Genomic DNA, 6953 nt, shown 5'->3' with positions numbered 1-6953 from the left:
AATCATAACTTATCTCAAATCCAATAAATATGAACTTGCCTTAATTATCTTTAATAAAATAATTTCTGAAATTAAGGCTATAAATAACTATATGATTTGAGACTTGATCATAATAAGACTTGTCAAAAGTTCTAGGTCTTACACAAGGAGGTTAGATTTGGACAGCATCTGTAATGCTTTCTCTGTCTCTGAATCAGACTTTTGCTCCAGCTCCTCAATTTCAGCCAGAAAATATCTGAAATTGCATAAAAATATAAAAACTCAAAGTAGAATCCAAAAATGTGAATTGAACACTAAATCTTATGAAAACTTAATAAAAATTAAACAAAACATGCTAAAAACTATATGAAAATGATGCCATAAAGCGTATAAAATATCCGCTCATCAATATCCCAAGAGTGTGGGAACACTTTATTCCAGTAAATGCGATGGGCACTATATCCCATGAGTGTGGCGGGCATTATATCCCGAGATTGTGACAGGCACTATATCCAAAGAGTGTGGAGGCATATCAGAGAGACAATATCCGAGTTAGCTACTGGGTGTGTTGGGTTCTAACAAAGTATCCGACACGTGAGCTCACGGCCAATAGGATAGACCTACATCATATGCATATGTGTGCTTTGTTTGGGTTTGCTTAATTGCTTTAGTTTGCTTCATTGTACATGTTCCATGATTATTTGTTAATTGTCTTACTTGTCTTACTTGTGCATTAATTGTTTGTATTGTTTGTGTTTGTATAAAAGTTGAATTACTTGGGGATGGTTTGGTTCTTTGATTATTCGGTTGGAAGGTAGTGAAAGTATGAAATATGTTGGGTTATAATTAGAATCCTTTATGATAGTTGCCAAGTTATGAATTGGTGAGAACTTAGGATGGATATGACGAGATGAGAAGTTTAAGATACTTAATGAATTTATACTATAGTACATTGTATTTATTTGGCACTTCTACTGTACTGGTGATGAGTGGATATTTTATACGCTTTTTGGGGGTGTTTTAATATAGTTTTTAGTAGGATCTAGCTACTTTTTAGTATATTTTTATTAGTTTTTATGTAAAAATTTCATTTCTAGACTTTACTATGATTTTATGAGTTTTTCTGTGATTTCAGGTATTTTTTGGCTGAAATTGAGGGACCTGAGCAAAAATCTGATTCAGAGGCTGATAAAGGACTACTGATGCTGTTGGATTCTGACCTCCCTGCACTCGAAGTGGAATATTTGGAGCTACAGAAATTTAAATGGCGAACTCTTAATTGCATTAGAAAGTAGACATCCAGGGCTTTCCAGTAATATATAATAGTTCATACTCTGCTCAAGTTTAGACGACAAAAACTGGCATTTAACGCCAGCTTTCTGCCCTATTCTGGCGTCAAACACCAGAAACAAGTTACAAACCAGACTTAAACGCCAAAAACAGGTTACAAACTGGCGTTTGACTCCAAGAATAGCCTATGCACATGAAAGCTTCAATGCTCAGCTCCAGCACACACCAAGTGGGCCCCAGAAGTGGATTTCTGCACTATCTATCTTAGTTTACTCATTTTCTATAAACCTAGGTTACTAGTTGAGTATAAAAACTACTTTTAGAGATATATTTTGTATCTCATGACATTTTTACATCCGAACTTATACCTTTGATGGCATGAGTCTCTAAACCCCATCGTTGGGGGTGAGGAGCTCTACTGTGTCTCGATGAATTAATGCAATTATTTTTGTTTTCTATTCAATCACGCTTGTTTCTATTCTAAGATATCCATTCGCACTTCAACATGATGAATGTGATGATCTGTGACACTCATCACCATTCTCAACCTATAAACGCGTGCCTGACACCCACTTCCGTTCTGCCTCTCCTGACAACAGAGCGTTCAATCCGTGAGTCAAGAGTTTTCGTGGTATAAGCTAGAACCAATTGGCAGCATTCCTGAGATCCGAAAAATCTAAACCTTGCCTGTGGTATTTCGAGTAGGATCTGGGAGAGGATGTCTGTGACAAACTTCAAACTCACGAACGTTGGGCGTAATGACAGACGCAAAAGGATCACTTGATCCTATTCCAACACAAGTGAGAACCAACAGATGATTAGCCATGTGCGTGGACCCTTTTCACTGAGAGGACGGCTGGTAGCCATTGACAACGGCGATCGACCAACACACAGCTTGCCATGGAAGGAGACCTGCGTGCGTGAAGAAGAAGACTATAGGAAAGCAGAAATTCAGAAGACAGAGCATCTCTAAAACTCCAACCCATTCTCCATTACTGCTTAACAAGTAATTATTTAATGTTCTTTTACTTTTCGCAATTAAAACTAAGAACCCTATTGATATCCTGACTAAGAATAATAAGATAACCATAGCTTGCTTCAAGCCGGCAATCTCCGTGGGATCGACCCTTACTCACGTAAGGTATTACTTGGACGACTCGGTGCACTTGTTGGTTAGTTGTGCGGAATTACGAAGTGTGATTGCAATTTTCGTGCACCAAGTTTTTGGCGCGGTTGCCGGGGATTGTTCGAGTTTGAACAACTGACGGTTTATCTTGTTACTTAGATTAGGAAAAATTTGTCTTTTTGGTTTAGAGTCACTAGGATAGCATTTTTTATTATTCCTTTTAAAAAATCTTTTAAAAATATTATTTTTCTTCATTAGTTTTTAAGTTTTCTTTGAGTCTTTTGTTTGAGTTTAGTTTCATATCTTAAGTTTGGTGTCAATTGCATGTTTTTATTTTCCTTTAAATTTTCGAGTTTGTGTTCATTGTTCTTGCTTGATCTTTAAGTTGTTCTTGCTATTTTTCTTGTTTGATCTTTAGTTTGTCTTGTTTTGTGTCTTTTCTTGTTTTTTTGTGCATTTTCAAATTTTCAGTTTTCAATATATATATATATACAGTTGGCTAGAGCGTTGTGCTTGTGTTCTTGGTAATTGGGTATCTTCCTTTTAAAACTTTTTCAAAAATAATTTTTCTTTGTTTAAATCTTGTGACAAATTTTATGTTTGGTGTTCTCTTCTTAATTTTTCTTTAGTTTTCGAAAATTTTATTTTGGTTTTCTAAAAATTTTAAGTTTGGTGTTCTTCCTTTTATTCTTGTTGTACTTGTGAGTCTTCAAGGTGTTCTTGAGTCTTCTTTGTGGTTTGATCTTAAAATTTTTAAATTTGGTGTGCCTTGGTGTTTTCCCTCCAAAATTTTTGAAAACAAGGAGCATTGGATCTAAAAATTTTAAGTCTTGTGTCTTTTGTGTGTTTTTCTCTTTCATAATAAAATTCAAAATAAAAAATATCTTTTCCTTTAATTGCTCATAATTTTCGAATCCCTTGGGTTGACTTGGTCAAAATTTTTAAAATCATATCCTTTAAAGATTTTTAAAATCATATCTTTTTCAAAAGCATCCTAACCACTTTCTCTCTCTTCACTTTTTCGAAAATCCTCATAAAATATTTTCAAAGTTTTTTTATTTATCTTACTTTTTTATTTTATTTTATTATTTCGAAATTTTTTTAATAAATAAATATAATAAAATAAATAAAATAAATCCACATCATCTTCCTTTCTCCATCATGGACCTAAGTGGAAATGAACAGTCCAGAAGGACTTTGGGGTCATATGCTCACCCACTACTGCTTCATATGGGAGTAGTATCTGTATACCCTCCATCAGAGTCAGTAGTTTTGAGTTGAATCCTCAGCTCATTATCATGGTGCAGCAAAATTGCCAGTATTCCAGTCTTCCACAGGAAGAACCTACTAAGTTTCTGGTATAGTTTTTACAAATTGCTGACACAGTACATGATAAGGAAGTAGACCAGGATGTCTACAGATTATTACTATTTCCATTTGCTGTAAAAGACCAAGCTAAGAGGTGGTTAAATAACCAACCTAAAGCTAGCATAAGAACATGGAAATAGTTGTCTGACAAATTCCTGAATCAATACTTCCCTTCTAAGAGGATGACACAGCTAAGGCTGGATATCCAAGGCTTTAAACAAGAGGATGATGAATCCCTTTACAATGCCTGGGAGAGGTATAGAGAGATGCTATGGAAATGCCCCTCTGGAATGTTTTCAGAATGGGTGCAGTTAGACATCTTCTACTACGGGCACAGCAAAAGCTCAGATATCTCTAGACCACTCAGCTGGTGGATCTATACACATGAGAAAAACAATTGAAGAGGCTCAAGAGCTCATTGATAGAGTTGCTAGAAATCAACATCTGTACTTAAGTAGTGAGTCCTCCATAAAAGAAGAGGCTAAGGCAGTATCCAATGAACTTAGTCCTCTAGAACAAGTTGCTGAAATCAATCAGCATTAATGTTATCTGACAGAACAGTTGCCAGAATTTAGAGAGATGTTACAAGACACTAAGGATACTAACAGGAACATGGAAGCACAACTTGACTAAACAAGACAACAGTTATCAAAATAGATAACAGAAGAGTGCCAAGCAGTTCAATTAAGGAGTGGAAAAACATTGAATACCTCAACTCAAGGCAGCAGAAATCCAAGAAAAGAATAATTAATAGAGGATGAGCAGACTGCTAACCAAAATCCCTCTAAGGACAGTAAGAGCCCAGAAAGGAATGATTCTGGCGTTCAAACACCAGAAAATGGTGAAAAACTGGCGTTAAACGCCCAGTGGATGCCCAGTTCTGGCGTTCAAACGCCAGAAAAGGGAGAAAATTGGCATTAAATGCCCAAAACATGTTCAATTTTGGCGTTCAAATGCCAGAAAAAGGAGGGAATATGGCGTTAAACGCCAATCCAGCCCCCAATCCTGGCGTTCAAATGCCTCTGAGGGGTCAGACACCTGAAAGTGCTAATAATAACTCCCACAAGAAGGGTTCTCAACCTACCTCTGTAGGAAATAAACCTGTAGCAACCAAGGTTGAAGAATACAAAGCGAAAATACCTTATCCTCAGAATCTCCGCCAAGCGAAACAGGATAAACAATTTGCCCACTTTGTAGACTATCTCAGGACTCTTGAAATCAAGATTCCGTTTGCAGAGGCACTTGAGCAAATACCCTCTTGTGCTAAGTTCATGAAAGAGATCTTAAGTCATAAGAAGGATTGGAAACTGAAAAAGTTCTTCTCACTGAAGAATGCAGTGCAATCATTTTAAAGAGCTTACCAGAGAAGCTTAAGGATCCGAGAAGCTTTATGATACCATGCACATAAGAGGGTACCTGTACCAAGACAGCTCTATGTGATCTTGGGGCAAGTATCAACTTAATCCCTGCATCCACTATCAGAAAGCTTGGGTTTACTGAAGAGGTCAAACCAACCCGGATTTACCTTCAACTTGCTGATGGCTCTATTAAACACCCATCAGGCGTAATTGAGGATATGATTGTCATAGTTGGGCCATTTGCCTTTCCCACTGACTTTGTAGTGCTGGAAATCGATGAGCACAAGAGTGCAACTCTCATTCTAGGAAGACCTTTCCTAGCAACTGGACGAACCCTCATTGACATCCAAAAATGGGAAGTAACTCTTAGAGTCAATGAGGATGAGTTTAGGCTGAATGCTATTGAAGCAATGAAGCACCCAAACACATCAAAAGACTGCATGCGTGTTGATATTATTGATTCGCTGGTACAGGAGATCAATATGACTGAGAGTCTCGAATCAGAGCTAGAGGATATCTTTAAAGATGTTCAGGCTAATCTGGAGGAACCAGAGGAAATAAAAGAACCTCTGAAAATTCCTCAGGAAGAGGAGAAACCTCCTAAACCCGAGCTCAAACCACTACCACCATCCCTAAAATATGCTTTTCTGGGAGAAGGTGAAACTTTTCCTGTAATCATAAGCTCTGCCTTAGAGCCACAGGAAGAGAAAGCACTAATTCAGGTGCTAAGGACACACAAGACAGCTATTGGGTGGTCCATTAGTGATCTCAAGGGCATTAGTCCAGCCAGATGCATGCACAAGATCCTACTGGAGGATAATGCCAAACCAGTGGTTCAACCACAAAGGCGGCTGAATCCAGCCATGAAGGAGGTGGTGCAAAAAGAAGTCACTAAATTACTAGAGGCTGGGATTATTTATCCCATTTATAATAGCCCCAAGTTGTACCCAAAAATGGAGACATGACAGTGGTTCATAATGAAAAAAATGAACTGGTTCCTACAAGAACAGTTACAGGGTGGCGTATGTGTATTGACTACAGAAGACTCAATACAGCCACTAAAAAGGATCATTTTCCTTTACCCTTCATAGACTAAATGCTAGAAAGGTTAGCAGGTCATGACTATTACTGCTTTCTGGATGGCTACTCAGGCTACAACCAGATTGTAGTAGATCCCCAGGATCAAGAGAAAACAATATTCACATGTCCATCTGGAGTATTGCCTACAGAAAGATGCCCTTTGGTCTGTGTAATGCACCAGCAACCTTTCAAAAATGCATGCTTTCTATCTTCTCTGATATGGTAGAAAAATTTTTGGAAGTCTTCATGGATGACTTCTCAATATTTGGAGACTCATTCAGCTCCTGTCTTGATCATCTAGCACTTATTCTAAAAAGATGCCAAGAGACTAACCTGGTTTTAAACTGGGAAAAATGTCACTTTATGGTGACTGAAGGAATTGTCCTTGGGCATAAAATTTCGAACAAAGGCATAGAGGTGGATCAAGCTAAGGTGGAGGTAATCGAAAAATTATCACCACCCACCAATGTTAAGGCAATCAGAAGTTTTCTGGGACATGCAGGATTCTACAGGAGGTTTCTAAAGGATTTTTCAAAAATTGCAAAACCACTGAGTAACTTGCTAGCTGTTGATACACCATTTGTCTTTGACACAGAGTGTTTGCAGTCCATTGAGACTCTGAAGGCTAAGCTGGTCACAGCACCTGTCATTTCTACACCAGACTGGACATTACCATTTGAACTAATGTGTGATGTCAGTGACCATGCTATTAGTGCAGTATTGGGACAGAGGCATGACAAGCTTCTGCACGT

This window comes from Arachis duranensis, chromosome 5, assembly GCF_000817695.3.
Source record: "Arachis duranensis cultivar V14167 chromosome 5, aradu.V14167.gnm2.J7QH, whole genome shotgun sequence".
Classification (NCBI taxonomy): domain Eukaryota; kingdom Viridiplantae; phylum Streptophyta; class Magnoliopsida; order Fabales; family Fabaceae; genus Arachis; species Arachis duranensis.
Note: the sequence above shows the minus strand (reverse complement) of the source record.